Source organism: Gopherus flavomarginatus, chromosome 14 (assembly GCF_025201925.1).
Source record: "Gopherus flavomarginatus isolate rGopFla2 chromosome 14, rGopFla2.mat.asm, whole genome shotgun sequence".
NCBI classification, from domain to species: Eukaryota; Metazoa; Chordata; order Testudines; family Testudinidae; genus Gopherus; species Gopherus flavomarginatus.
The window spans coordinates 16,802,420-16,818,500 of NC_066630.1; the positions used below are offsets into that span (position 1 = coordinate 16,802,420).

A 16,081-nucleotide genomic window follows, 5' to 3' on the forward strand; every position below is an offset into this window, starting at 1 on the left:
TAAAAAGAAAAAAAAACTGTTTATTTGAATCCTGTTCTCCAGATTGTTAATTTCAAATCATGCCACCAACAATTAAAGTAAGTAAACAACCACATATTCCATAATATCCAAAACATCGTATAACTTAATTACATAACAATACTGGTAATAATCAGCAAAGGCTTTACAAAAGATGCTTTAAAATAATGGAACAGAGATTCAGATACACACAAGTGTTTACTATCAGTTATTGAAGTGTGAAGCACTAGATACAAAACATTAACCACACATCCATACTTAATTTACTAATTAGGATTTAAAATAGTAATTGCCTCCAATCCTTTATTTTTAAACCTCTTTGCGAGAGGAATAAGGTTATGTATTCCTAATACAAAGGGAAGTATTGTACCTAAATGGGGCTTTTTCTAAGAGCCCAATTCTGTAAACACTGTGATACAGCATGGCCAGAGGGCAGCAGAAGAGGGTTAGAAGGGAGCCTTATTCTCTGTAGAGGGAAGAAAGTTTGCCATAGATTAATTAAAGCACCTGAAGCCAGTCACCTGATAAAACCCCCCTGCTTCAATCAGACAAGGGGAGCAGTTGGAGCAGAGAGCAGTTTGAAGGGAAGCAGAGGAAAGTTTGGAGAAGTGCTGCAGGGGAAGACCAAGACCCTAAGTAAAGGGACACCTGGCTTGTGCAGAGGGAGGGCAGGAGAGGGAAGTAGCCCAGGGGAAGGAACTGCTAATTCAAGTGGTTTACTGCTATTCCTAGGGCCCCTGGGCTGGGACCCAGAGTAGAGGGCAGTCCTGGGTCCCTCCCTCTCCACCCCCCTCCTCTAGGACACTAGTGGGGTAGTTAATATCCCAGTTCAGGGGCAAGAAACAGTGCCTTGAATGCGCCCCCTCCCTGCCCTCCAAGAAGAGAAAGTGTGAGATCTATCACAGTAGCGCCAACAATTTGCCACAACATACAATGGGACAGATCACAGTAGTATGGTCTTTGCACACTAGTAAGTAAGATCCAAACCTATCTTTATAAGGAAAGTTAATAACTTTATATCAGATCCTTAGCTGGGTAAATTAACTTAGCACCAGTGAAGTCCATGAAGTTGCTCTGATTTAAACCAGCTGAGTATTTGGTGCTTTATCTATAAGGTGCTTCCTACCAGCCAAGGTGTATGAGATGCTACTAAATTAAGGTATAACAACAACAAATATAACTAAAAACCAAACTACAGTGGTATCTTTAAAAAGAAAGGAGACTTGCTTCCAAAACAATTAAGTCACTTCAACCATTTAAAAGTAACTTCCAGGTTGAAAATAAACAGTTTATTTCTTCAATGAGTCAGTATGGAAAAGCAGCTAAACAATTTATAAACCAATTGTTGTCTTTTGGCCAACGCTGGAGGAAAAATACCTCATCACTCCCCAAGCATGGCATGCAGATCTGGGAACTGAACTTGCAGCAGATGATTGGAACGTGGCTCTGGTTAATGTCCAAAAAGCCACAATTTGCAACAGATTGATACAGATGCTGTACTACATCACATGTAGATAAAACAATTAGAATAATTCATTGTGAATTTTGCCTTTCTTCAATCAATGATTAGTTGGGAATAACTATTTTTAAATGATTATGATGATTCAACTAACTCTACACAAAGATTGTACCATTCTGAAACTATGGCAAACAATATGGATGGCCATCTATCCAGACTGCCCCAAATACCATACTCCAATTTTTTCACTATTGTCTGGAATTTCATAATAAACAGTTTCTGATTTCAACACCATATATTTCCCTTAGAAACTACTAGAAACTCAACCTTATTCTCCTTTTTTATACCCGAGTAGATACTGTAACAAGGTTTGGGACAAGATGGATCTATGAGGAGATAGTAAATTTTAACTGCTAACAAGAAAATTCTGATTTTTTTTTAGAGACTGAATGCTAGATTCATGAATACATAGAAACAAGAATTAATCAGCTATGTCACACTATTCAATTAGAAAATAACCCTATGTCAACAAATGAACAGGCGTGTTTGCTTTTACTAGAGATAAAACTTAAAAACTTGTAATAATTTATATCCTGTATTGCAGATATCTAACACATAGTGAGGTCTGCCTGAGCCATGGAGAGGAACACTTCTCTAAAGGGCACTTCTAACAGCATAATCACAAAAGAAAAAAGAATCAGATTCAATGAAACGTGTACCTATAAAAATGGAGGCTGGGCTTCAGCCCCTTTGAAAATACAAATAAAAAATACACTTTATTAGAAATATCTTTAAACAAAGCTCTCTGTTGAGCCTATTAGACACTGATCCTCCTTAAGCCTTGAGTCACATTCTACCAGTGCAATGTACTCCCTTGTGTACCACAGACCTACTGCGTGGGCTGCTGCAAGGTTGGAATAGGGCCACGGTCCTTCCCCTTTTGGAGCAATATACTCCCCAGAATGCATAAACTGAGCAGTTCATGTGGTCCCCAGAGCCAAGAATTGTAATTCTGATATGTTCTTGCAAAGGGAGCTGAATGGAGAAGGGGTCTATTCTTCCTTTCTCCTGATCACGCAGTGTAGGGTCTGTCCGAATGCTACTCCAATATTGCTTACATCAATACCATTCTTAAATTGAATAGCCAATCTAAAAAAAATGTTAACTATATTGTAGATACTTTGAATACTACCAAACTGAAAACACTACCCAAATTTTGCCCTCTTTTATAGCAGAGCAACTTCAGTGCAGTAAAATGTGCTTTCCCAGAGTTACAAAGGACAATTTGAGTCCACCACACTAAAGTGTTTTTCTCTCTAAAAAGACAGCTTTTCCCACAAAAAAATCAGTTTCAAACTTTCTTGGACAAAAATGGTGCTGATTGTTTACACAAGAACCATAGACAAAACTAAGGAGTCAGCAGAGATTATTTTAATGACAAAACCAGAGACTCTGAAGTTATGTCTAGCCAACTTTTTTTTTTCTATATATATCAGAAATAACTCCAACAGAGTCAAGCTTACTTCCTATGTGTACCTCTGTTAAATGACCATATGTCAAAGTATTATAGCCTAAACAATTCCTTTGATTTGTCTAGCCCAGAACTTCTGCATGACACACTAAACAAGTAATTGTTCCTCCAGGATACATTTGATAATATATATTCAAGAGTACGCTGTAAGGACAAAATGATGGATGATAGTATTTTGAGAAATTTTACAAGAACATTGAGTCAAATTTCACAAATTCCCAGCTAAATGAGCTCTCTGTTTTAGTCAGAATTAATGAAAAAGAGAAATGTTCTCTCAATCCCCAGAGAGTACTTTGACAATTTGATTAGCATTGTTATAGCAGAATTTTAGTACTGTCAGATGAACAAATACATATCTTATATCATGATTGAACAAGTACAGTATATTGCTCCAGATTATCTTCTGATGAGTTTAAGGGTTTCAGTTTATAAAATCTCCAGGGTTCAACTGTACATCACATTTTGAGTCATGTGCACAAGAACGTGAGTTACCCCTTGTATGAACGGGCTACCCACATTGCGGGTCAGAGCACAAGCAGGAGAACTGCTGGTGGAACTGCTATGACTATTCTATACCCCTAATGCTCAAGTAGGCAGGGAATGGCTGAGCACAGGTGGGGAATGGGTGGGGCCTTAATTCCAGCTCCCCAAACACACCCATCAATATAGCTGAGCAGGCACACAGGGAGAAGTTGGACTCCCATCTTCTCCTGTGGCAGTGCAATTTTACACTGCCCCTTAGTCAAGACTCATGACAATTCCATGGTCTAACTCAAAACATTCTGAGGCTTGGATGCCTAAGACACAGTCTCTGTCGTTGATATAAGCACAGATGCACTCATCAGAGGCACTCAAACTAATAGTCTCTCAATTTAAATGGGATGGGGCTATGTCATGTTTGACTCTGGAAACCAAAGTGGTCAAACAGATCCCAAATGTATTAATCTTTAAGGAACATAATGAATCTTAACTAGACTTTACGTTTTATTGCAGGAGATGAGTTGGCCAAGTATGAAATGGAATGAAATATGGCCAAGTATATGTAGGCATGTTGCGGGGGGGTGTAATTTTATTTATACATACGCCATTCTGCATTCAACTCATCTCCCTCAATAAAACATAATGACTAATTAAGATTCATTATGTATATATCCTGGATTGGTCTGGTGTGGTCAGTTCATTTTGTGATTTTTTTTTTTTTTTTTAGGAGAGGAGGAGGAGTTTGGCTTTTATCCTTGCTACTAATTCTATAATACAAATAATAAGATCCTAGAGATATTTTAAAAAACATTTTAAAGATATTTAAATAAACAAATACAATTCTTGAAAACTAACAGGATTATCCATTCTTACTGCAGGAAAATGAGGTTGCAAGAGGAATAGCTGTAACCAGAAAGTATCGCTGCACTTCGATTGATAGGTATTCACTTTTAATTTAAGGTTTCTTCAGCAGAAAACATATTCTGTGCTCCTGCTTTTGTCTCAGTTAAAGAAAATGTCACAAAAAGGTAGCTCAGTAAATCTGGTCTTGTGCTGAGAATTTTGATTAGGCGAAGTAAAATATAAGGATTCAAGTAGGGTAGCACAATGGCACAGTTAAATATATTCTCTCTCTTTTCTAAAACACAGTTGCACTGTCAGACCAGCTTATGAATCCTTGATATTTTGGAAACTTCACAACCATGCAACTTGTGAGTTTGTGCTTATTGTCTCAGATAAGATAGCATTTGGGTAGCTGCCCTTTCCTGCCCCTCATGGCTACCAGTCAATTTTTAATCAGAGCTAGCACAGGTATGTCTACTTGTGCTGGACTTCATACTTTCCAGTTCTACTGCAGACATACCCTAAGAATGTTTAATCCAAAACCTCCAATTTTCATATTTATTAGGAACTGAGAGATAAAAATGTCTATGAGGACTTCAGCCCATTACAGTTGAAACAGTGACAAAACTTCCATTGACTTCAGTGGTTGCAGAATTAGACCATAAATGATTATTGTCTTAATCCCAATATTGGGAGTCCAATCTTGCAACGATTTATGCACTGTGAATAGTCTCATCCTCTTCAGTGAGACTACTCACTCTGTTCTTTATTTGTACCACACCTAGCACAATAGGGTCCGGTTCCTGGAGCAGGGATCCTAAGTGCTTATGGTAATACAAATAAATAATAATATACTATAAGTCTTTACCATTTTATAGGTTATTATTCTGTATAGATTTATGCAAGGAACCTTCATGCTCTGTATTTTTAAATTATGTTTTACAGCACTGTATTGAATTACTGAGATGTTTAAACCTAATAATCCCAAGGTTTTCCTAAAAATTGCTTTTGAAATGCAGCCATTTTTTCCCTTTGGCAGTTTTGAGATTCAATATCAGGAAACCATAGACCAAAATGCATACCAGTGGCTCTTTAGAAATAAAAAATATTCAGTAGGAAGGAGGAGAAAAAGTAAGCATCCTGACTAACAGGATGTGATATTTCTTTTCAGTATCTACCTCTGAAATCAGCACAGAAGGAAATTATTTTCCTCTGAATTTAGTTTAATTTGTAGTCATCCAAAGAGAGTGAAATTGCCAAGCACTGTACCCAATACAAGCACTGAAAGAGACACGACAACTTAGTACATTACGAAGTGAATGACATAGCAATAGGCCTGAGAGACTGATATTAAAAGGCTTGGGAAATGAAAAATGGTTGTAAACAGAGTTTCACATTTACTTACTGCTCTAGGGAGATCTGCATGAGATAAATGTGACACAGGCTGTCTGTTTTTAAGCATAAACTCTGCAGGAAAACAACTAGCATAAGAAAGGTAGTCTTATTAAAGAACTCAGTGATTGATAGAGTCATTTGAAATAATGACTACACTCTTGGAAGAGTTTATTTTAAATAATAATTGTGTGCTTGTGCATCTCAGAGTAAAGTGGAAGTCTCATCATTTACTATGTGCTCAAAATCCAATATAACCATAGCCTAGGTTCACTCTAGTTTCAGTATGGTTTGCTATTCTATAAGTAAGTGATAATAAATGATGCTCAGTGGGGAAAATAACCAACAACTAAAGTCAAGTTACTTCCAATTATATGTTGTGTTCAGGTTATAAACTAGCTCTGAGTATTTCTTTACTAAGCGCTCATATCAACTAAAGGCAAAATTACCCCCAAATTTTACTTGCTAGCTAATTTGATTTATGCAAAATAAAACATTGAGACAGAAAGTCAGAATCGAAGGCCAGATGAAGGATAATTCTGAATGTCTTCAAAATCTAAATATTATGAGCAGACCCATCAAAACACGCACATTATATGATTCTATAGAAGTTTTATATGATTCTACAGAAGTAATGGGCTTAAATTGCAGCAAAGGAGGTTTAGGTTGGACCTTAGGAAAAACTTTCTAACAGTCAGTGTAGTTAAACACTGGAACAAATTACCTAGGGAGGTTGTGGAATCTCTGTCATTGGAGGTGTTTACAAACAGGTTAGACAAACACCTGTCGGATGATCTAGACAGTCCTTCCTCAGTGCAGGGCACTGGACGGGGTGACCTGTCAAGGTCCCTTCCGGTCCTATATTTCTCTGATTCTGTATGCACTTCGGGCAAACTCCTTTCCTTATTTCAACCTGCTGAAATGAATAGTTTTGAGGTACCTCCACTAGTACATGAACTGCTAATTGAAACTGAGCCAGCAGGTGTGCTGTTTGTAGAACTACCCTCTCTGAGAGATTCTGCCATTAGAGGGCAGTTTTAACATTGCTGTGGGGAGTCCCTTCAGACAATGGCAGTTAGAGAGTAGCCAGGGATGTGCTGAATCAGTGCTTAGCCTGCTATTCCCCAATTAGTGCCACCCACTTTGGGTCAGCTATAGGACTCCTAGTAGAGTAGAAGCCCTGGGCGCCTTGCCTCCCCACCACCATCTCTCAAAGAATCTTTCTGTAGTCAAGGCTCTTGGGTTACTATGGTGGAAGCATAACTCAGTGGGGGTGAATCTAATACAGTACACAATACGATACAATACAAATGCCTTCCCATCAAAGACCAAGAGATAGCACAAACTCATCATTTTACTTGCATTTACTGTTTACCCTTATGTCTTGTCTACATGGGGAAATTGACCAGAATAGCTATTCTTGCATAATTTGGGGGGAATAATGCCACTGTGTGAACACTCTATTCCAGAATAAAAGTGACTTTATTGAGATTTCAGTGAATTACTAGGAGTCCTTGTGATTCTCAGACATGTTTGCAGGAAGGACAAAGGTGAGAGCTAAAATTCTAACGAAAGGACCTGCAGCTTTTCTTGACTTTCATTGAAAGAGTACTGGAACCCGAACTTTGATTTCAGATTATGAATAGTGATTTCATACAATATATTCTAAAGAAATATAATGTCAGAACAGAGGAGTATGTGAAGAGTCATCTCAGAGGTGAATGAAATGGAATAAGCATGGATTTAGGAATTCTTGAGCTGTAATGGTGGCTTTGCCATTGACTTGCTGGATGGCCTTTTTCAAATAACTTAGTTTCTTTATGTCTCAGTTTATCTTCTTTTAGTAGCTGGACAACTGTTTTAACTTAACTCACAAAGGTACTTATGAAATTTGTTTCTCCTCAGCTGAGGAGAAAAAGCACTACAGAATTGCCAAATATAAGGTACTGCTTATAAGTTAATGAACACCATAAATTAAGTTGGTTCAAAAGGGTGTTTCAGGCCTTAAAGAGTATACAATGTACTCTACAGATGGTCAACTATACCAGTTGGGATACAGAGAAAAACTGAGAAGTCTGTGTAAAAGAAGGAGCTTTGGAAGGAAGGATTTGGATACATTTCGAAGTATATAATCACATGGCAGACATGATGTAAAAGCTTAAATATATGGGAGATTCCCCAGACAGCTTTCATCAGGTCAGTGAAAGATGTTAGGGTTTATTCTGATTTTTACTTAATTTGTCAGCTGGAGTGTAAGTTTCGGTACTAAAAGACATAAGGACTGTCCTCAGAACTTTATGAACATGTGAGAATCAATAGTTAATTTTTCATAGAGATAAGACTGGCTATAGATGGGAGCATTTGGGGGACTTGCAGAATACTGTCCATACAGTCAAATATTGTGCTAACTCTATGACAATATGCAAGACAAAGGAAGCTACCAACTGTCAAGGTACCCAAAGGCAAGCCAAAGTAGAATGGCTTGCAACTTCAATAGAAAACAGCTACATTCTACCAAACCATTTGGACTCAAGACTGTCACTCTGGCTACATTTAGATGTGTATCGATATAATTCTTTTAACCTGGCTTGTTCAATGTAGTCTCCACTATCACACTTCACTTCCTCAATCCTTAAAGGTCTACATTTTAGCAACATTTGCTCTGGCTGAGAAATCCTGATAAGGCTCCCTTCAGAAAGTGCCTGTCCGGCTCTAACACTGACCAGAAGGACTCAGCCCCCTGCCTTTTCAGTGTTCCCAGCCCTTTGGACCCTAGGCAGGCAGGAACAAAATGTGGATCTCACTCTTGTTTCCTGGAGTGCTGCCAAAAAATTCAGTTAGGAGATAGACATGTAAATATCACAAGACAGACCGACCATCCAACCATTTGGGCCCATCAACCTGTAAATAAAGTTAATATTTTTCATATGAATCACACACTTCCAAAAAAGGAAAAAATAATTAGTATGTTTTTTCCACTGGTTTTAGTCTGACCTAATCCTATTTAACATATAATATAAAAGGGACACTATCATATCCCACATATCACTACTGTTTGGCTACTGGTTCCTGACCAATTACAGATGATTAAATCTCTATTATTTGATAGAAATCTAGTCCAGACCAGACCTATTTGGGGTTTTTGGTTGGTTATAGTCAGGACAATGCAAGTATTCTAGAATTTCACTGTGACTATATGATTAACATTTAAATGCCTTCAAGCTCAAATTCCTCTTGTATAAAAGTCCCAGTTAACCAAGGTGATATCTCAAACCCAGAGGGGCAAGATCAGAAACTACACAGGGGAATTTGCAACAAAAGTTCACCCAATATTTCTAGTTCTTTAAAGAGACCATCATTATTTAGAGTAATTCCTGAAGCTCTAAGTCAATTAAAGTTAGACACCTTAAGGAGGTAATATTTTGGGATAAAATATTTTAGCTTTGGCCCTGATCTCAATGAATTCAAAGGTAAATCTCCTATGGTGCAGAATCATCCCTGTATCACTGTGTTGTCAACCTGGGCCAGAATCTCATTTCACTAAAGCCCCTTTAGACTGCCAAAGATGGGAAAAGGTGAATAAGACTACCTTATTAGTGGAATACTATTGGTTCTGAAATGACAGAAGGAAAATTACCTTCCAGTATATGTCAGCCTACTGTCATAAAAGAAGGGCACTTGTGATGAAGAAGCACAAAAATAATCTAACACCTGAATGGTACATCACAACTCTTTTTCTGACATTCCAGGTTTGAGACTAGACCAGCAAGAGGTTGTGTTATGCTTGTCCTATAACCCTGGGTACCTTGAAAATATTCTGCTGCTGTAGCTCCCTGACAGGATACAAGCATGCACCCAGTGTCTGTGTGATAAACAGCTATGGTTCAGCGCTCTGACTCCAGAAGCCTACTTGTTACACCACAGCCACATTCTGATCTCCACCAGTTATTACTAGACACGTGACCCCAACACATCCCAAAACAGTCCGCCCTAAAGTGTCCAGGTCTTTCCTGGATCACTCAGAAATAATAAGGTCCATTTGTGCCTTTAAAGAGTCAATACCCAACAGCTTACCACATTAACCGGAGTCAACAACTACTTCAATTCAAACACAGGACAGCTTGGTTTAAATTAAACTTAAAACATGTTTATTAACCACATCTTAAGGGATGCTAATAAAAGTAATAAACATAGAGATGATTACAAGGAAATAGAAGTGAAAACACAGATCTATAAGTCTAAAACTTAATCTGGCAAGGTAGAGTATTTGGTTAAGATAGCTCTCATCAATTATTCTTTGTCCAGTATGGCTGATTGTGTCTCAGTCAGGACTTTCCAAGGAAGTATGAGGAGCATGTTTCCCTTTTCATCGTACGTAAAAGATAAAAAGGAGTCTCTCTCTGTTCCATATATTCTCAAAGAATTCCCAAAGAACCATCAAAGTTAGGAAGGCCTCCTGGGGATTCAGTCTCCTGTCTCTCAGTGGCATGCAGAAGCCAAGTTACTTCTCTGTCTCTTGATATCAAGCTCAAGACAACCACCACTGGTTTGCTTGAAAACTTTGTTTATGGATAATATGTAAATCCAGGTAAAGCCAAATTCCTTTGTCTAGGACAGACTTGTGTATCACCTTTACTGAGGCAGGCTGTTTTCTTTAACATGTTCTAGGAACATCATACAGAGGGATTTTATAACTTCACAAATAAGGATTAACACATGCATTTTACAATGATATTAATGACTAATGTATTGTTAGTTTTCAAACTATATCTTACAAGGCATATTTTGCACAAACATCATTGCAGTAGTGGATGGGGTATGAACACAGAGGCTGCTTAAGATCACAACCTTCTTCCACCAAGCCGACAGTCTCTTCTTTGTGCAATCACTGTGCTGCTGGGAATCAAAGGGCTAAGGAAGGGCTACAGTGTAGGCCAGTTGTGGGCAACCTGCGGCTCACGGGCCAAACGCAGCCCATCTGGGTCATCTGCTGGCGGGCTGCGAGACAGTGTTTACATTGACCATCCACAGCTTCCAGTGGCCACGGTTCGCTGTTCCCAGCCGATAGGAGCTGCGGGAAGGCGAACTTCAACCACTGGAAGCTGTGGGCGGCCGTGCCTGCAGATGGTCAACGTAAACACTGTCTCGCAGCCCACCAGTGGATTACTCTGAGAGGCCACAGGTTGCCTACCATTAATGTAGGCAGTATGAAAGGCTGGATCTGAGGATTTTTCAAAGACCATGGGAACATCTGTGTGACTAGTTGGCCACATTTCTTGTTTGAGAGCAAGGTCTTTTGGAGTGGGCACTGCCTTGAAAACTTCACATGGAGTTATTGAGGCAGTTTTCCCATCCCAGGGATTTTCCTTTGGAAAGTGGTGGTGATAAGCTTTTCATCCTGAATTACAAATGGATAACTGAGTTCAGAATTAACCCAAAGAGGAGAAATGTATATTTTAAAACAAGCAAGAATTTTATCCCATAGTTCTATGTAGATAAGATATTCATTTATATTTATACATTCACATTTCCCAATCTATATATGTATATATTAGATATACAAGGTATAACTACTTCAGGTAGGAGCTCTGTGTAGTTCAAAAACCTGTATCTTACATTACAAGATAAAAGATATTATCTCACCTAACTTTTCTGTCTAAAATATACAGATTTATATAGCTATATAACTTCACACTTCACCTGGAATGGTCTCTTGCAACGTGTTAACTCCTTATCTGTTCCAACTTGTCTTTAGCTTTGAAACCCTTGTACCTTTCCTAGATGTGAATTCTATTCATGAGTAAGTTTATCAGAGTCCGTCTCCTCAGTGACTTTATTTCTCCCCAAAGCAACACACAGAAATACTTTAATGAAGTAACTGTTATTAAAGTGACCTACACTGCAGGTTCATGACAATGGTACATGCTAATTCTGCCCTAAAGAATCTTTCTTAGGGCCCAGTTCTGTAGCTCCTCAACGTTTAAATGAGAGTTTAACCTGAGTAAGAAAAGGGCCACCAAAGAGCACATATGAGGATATCCTAACAGCACTGGGCATTTTCTACACTTTTTTTTTAATACAGTGTTAAAAGAAATGTTAATTGTTCTATTCTCTACTGATAAATTTCACTATTAAAATATTTTTGTATTTCTTCTACATTTATTAAACAGGAACCCATTTTTTAAATAACCATAACTTTCTAAAGGGATTTAATCGAATAAGAGAGGGACTCAGCAGCTCAAGTTAAGTCCATTGCAGGCCCCTTGAATACTGTATTATTTTGTTTATGTTGCAAGAATGCAGCAGAGCAGCACTAACTGCTGGGCTATTGGCTGTGCAGTGACAGAGCCTAACAAAGACTCTGTTGTGGTATCCTTGGAACAATTTGTGCATTGTGATTCATCAAAAGAAAGGGAGCCTCCTGGGATAGTGTTTTTCTCTCCTGTGTTTTTAGGAGAGAAGAGAGCAGTAGCCCCTGTGAAAATTTAAATAAAACAAATAAGTAGCAAGATTTGCAGTTAGCATCTAACCCCTGAACGTGGAAATCAACAAAAGACCAGTGTGCCCCAAATGAGATTATTTGCACAACATTAACAAACTGACAAATATAGAGATTTTTTTTTCTTGTTTCCAAGTTAATTCAGTTCTAGTAATCTTAGGTGACACCTGTAACTATAGCAGGCAGAACTCAGAGAGAAGAGTAACTTTTTTATTTTTATTTTTTTAGCTGGCAATATATCTGTTTGGTTCACTATAACCTCAAACAACGTATACAATTAATAGATAATAAGCATAATCATAGTAAAGGTTGATCTTATCCCATTCAAACAAGTCAGGTTGGCTAGGAGGCCTCTCAGTAACCCTTCTTGTTGGAGCCTGTGCGCAGTCATGGTACCAGACACAAGAGAGGAGAAGCAGAAATACATGGCTTTCCACCAGAAATCATTTGTCTCCAGTATCAGGGAGTGTGGTTACAAATGATCTCTTCTGATAATTATGTTGTCTTCGTAAGGGTGGGGGTGGCAGTAGTTCCAGCCAATACTCATGGCAGAGCCCACCTGCCATCTGCCCGACACAGAAGGCACACACCACCTCATGAATAATTTGTTAATCTCACTTAACAATCTTTTTATAGATTACACATTCCTATATTTCATTTTCAACACAAATTAGGCTCGATTTCTTGGGCCCTTCCAAAATCCAACTGCCTTCAGTAGACAATTGTGTCCCTTAACCTAAAATGACAATCAATGTATCATAGAATCTATATTGTGTGAAATTTCCTTTGAAAATGGAATTCATGGCATTGCTGTGACAACACTCATTTATTCCTATTGAAATATATTTCTACTGCACTGGCCAATGAGTGAGGGGATGGAGCCACGACTGTGCCTATTCCCTTCCCACTTCCTCTGGGTGTCCACAGGGGATCGTACAATTAACAGTTTAGCTCTTCTTGGTTAATATATTCACTTCCAACATACATTATGTTTATTATTGTGTTTTCAAAATTTAATGAAATATGTAATTTCTATTAGGGTAAAAGCTACATACTAGTCTTTTGTAGAAGTTCCAAAATACTACTTTTATGGACCTTTCAGGTATCTCAGACATACAGCTTTTTCTTGCAAAGAACTAGACGGACAGGCTTTGCCTAAAACCTTGGAACAAACCTTCATTTATGAGCTAGGGGAATCATTTTTATCCCACTCCATGAATTCAGTGGGCTGCCACAGGCCAGTCATCATCTGTTGTTGTTTCCCTGCAACCCTTGTGCTATTAATTTTTCTTTTTAATGAACTGTCCAGTCTAGTTTAGCTATGGGAACTATGATGGAGCTGCAGTATAAATGGTTTATGTCGTGCCTTTGTCAAAAACCTTTTCCCTACAGCACTAGAATATAATTGAAAAGCCGTTTCAAAATAAAATAGCTGAATGGTTGCAAATGCAGGTTGTCAAGAATCAAGTAGGAAAATCCTGTTTCAGAAATGCATTCTATTAGATTTTACCAATCCCTGATCTGTGTGATTTACAAATTAGTAAAACTGCGAACATCACGGGGTTTGCAAGGTCTATTAGTGTGAATTTCTGAAAGATTCCTGAATATATTTTAAAGAAGTTGTTCTTTAATTATGACTAACATTGCAATAATTGATCTTGGTAAATGTCTCAAGTGAATTAAATGTACATGCTGTACAGTGCGTAGTGTTCTTTCTAATATGAAGCAAAGTGTCATACTTGAGGCAGCAAATTAGCTTCTAGGAGCAATTCAAGGTATTGTTTATTACCTATGAAGCCCTAAATGGCCGAGGACATAGCAGACTCTGAGAAATCATCCCTCTCTATGCCCTATCACAGCAGTTATGATTGGATGGGACATATTTCTACTGAAAGTCCCTAGGCCTGAGCTTTTGGGGACTAAGTGCAATCTTGATGATAAGGAGGGGCTGCTCTATGCTTTAGAAATCACTTCTAGCAGTCTCTTAGATCACATGACTTCCTCCCTTTAGGACATGATGCAAGATGCATAGCTTTCATTTCATATTTCTTTGATCATATTTTTCTAGTTCATGGATGGCTTGGAGCAGTATTTCTTTATTATCTAGTATTGGGTAATATTAATAGTATCAGTATATCATGCATGTGTTTCACTATATAATGACATCATGTATTTTTTGAAACTATCCATTGTGGAAGTGTGAAAGGGACCATTATGGAAACATTAGTTTGCCAATAGTAACGGCTGAAGTTAGCTTTTTCCAAAAAACTATGTAATAAAATAAGTAGGCTTGGTTGAAAACTTTTCATAGAAACATTTTTGACAGAAAATTTGATTTCTGATTAAACAAGGTTTTTTTTTTATAAAAGGTGTTTGCTTTCTGTACACTTTGATTTTTTTTTGTCAAAAATAAAATAAATGCCCCAAAAAAGAGTTTTCATTTTTTTGTCTGAAAAACAAGTATTTTGACTTGGATATGCTGCTGTGCAGCCTGATTGGCAGTAGAGTTTAGTTGCCCCATGTCCCCATTCTCCTTGAGGGGTCAGGCTCTTTACCTGGATTTCATTTCCTACGAAGCATTGTGGATTCCCTCTTTGACTCAGCCACGGCAATGCATCATGGTAGTCCTATGCTTGCAGTGCATAATAGGAGATGATGTCCAATCAGGGATCCCAGCCCAGAAGACACTGGGAACACGACACATGCAAAACTGTAATTCACAGAAGGCATTGCGGCTGCTCAGGCAGATGCTGAGATCAGTTTTGAAATGACTTGAAACAAAATGTTTAGTTTCTGGTCAACCTGACCTGAAGTTAAATATTTTGATTTATTTTTTTAAACAGAAAATCTAAAAATGTGGGGTGAAATCAACATTTCACTATGGAAAATATCAATGTAACAGAAATAACATTTTCCATCCAAAAAAAAAAAACATTCACAGAAAAATCTCACCCAGCTCTAGTAGGAGTTAACATGATTGTGAGAAACAATGTAATGTGAACATATTTTCTTCTCACCATGTTTTTCGTGGTTTTGCTACACATAGAAAAATTATGCTACTGATATTTTCTTTCGTAATGCTTCAAGCAAGATAAATAAATTGTCCCTTTGAGCTGTATTTCCAAAGATGTTACTTTAGCCCAAGCAATGCCTGATGTCAATGTTTACACATTTAGATCCCAACTTGTCAAACTGTGCATGCACTTTCGAATTGGCATAAACCAATTTATGCTTTTGAAAATCTGGTCAATAGGCCTTGCTCCAGCAAGACTTTTTCATATGTGTTGAACTGTAACAAGGGAGGGGAGGAGGGCATGGATCAGCATTCATATCATACTCCCAGTCAATACCAAGCCCAGAGGATGAAATTCGGTAATGAATGCTGATCATGTGCCACCTGGGGCATATTGTGCACACGCTAAGAAGCATGTGAGCAGTTCCAATGGACTATTTGCACGACTTAAGTTACTAATGTCCTTCGATGTTTTATTGGATCATACCCTTAATATACAACTCATGTCACCTAATTCTGCCTAAATGACAAGTATTTATGTAATCGAGATTTTTCTTTATATACTGAATATAGAAGACTACATTTGGACAGCGTGTGTCTAAATATGTGCTGGACACATATTAATGGATATATCTTTGCCTTTGTGTTACAGGGTTCTGTAGATTCTTACTTAAATACTCCAAATATGGCAGCTCAGAATATTGAACTAGACTCTCTAGACTTGACTCATGAGAATTCATAAAGAAAGATTTATGAAAACTGTGTAAATTACTGTTACATTAAAAAACAGAAGGGTAAACATGGGATTTTCTTGTGTGTAATGTGAAGCAGATTGTGAGAGGCACA

The 16,081-nt window shown here is 37.9% G+C and overlaps 1 protein-coding gene across 3 annotated transcripts in view; it reads right to left on the bottom strand.

The window, feature by feature from the left end:
* CDH11 (cadherin 11) overlaps positions 1-16,081 on the bottom strand; it is a 99,771-nt gene that overhangs the window by 28,310 nt on the left and 55,380 nt on the right. The window contains exon 1 of one of the 3 annotated variants that reach the window (XM_050923186.1): positions 14,778-14,859. The exons of the other annotated variants lie outside the window; for them this stretch is intronic. The gene's annotated coding sequence lies outside the window, so the exon portion shown is untranslated. Of the gene's footprint in view, positions 1-14,777; positions 14,860-16,081 lie in introns of those variants that run through there. 3 annotated transcript variants of the gene reach the window in all.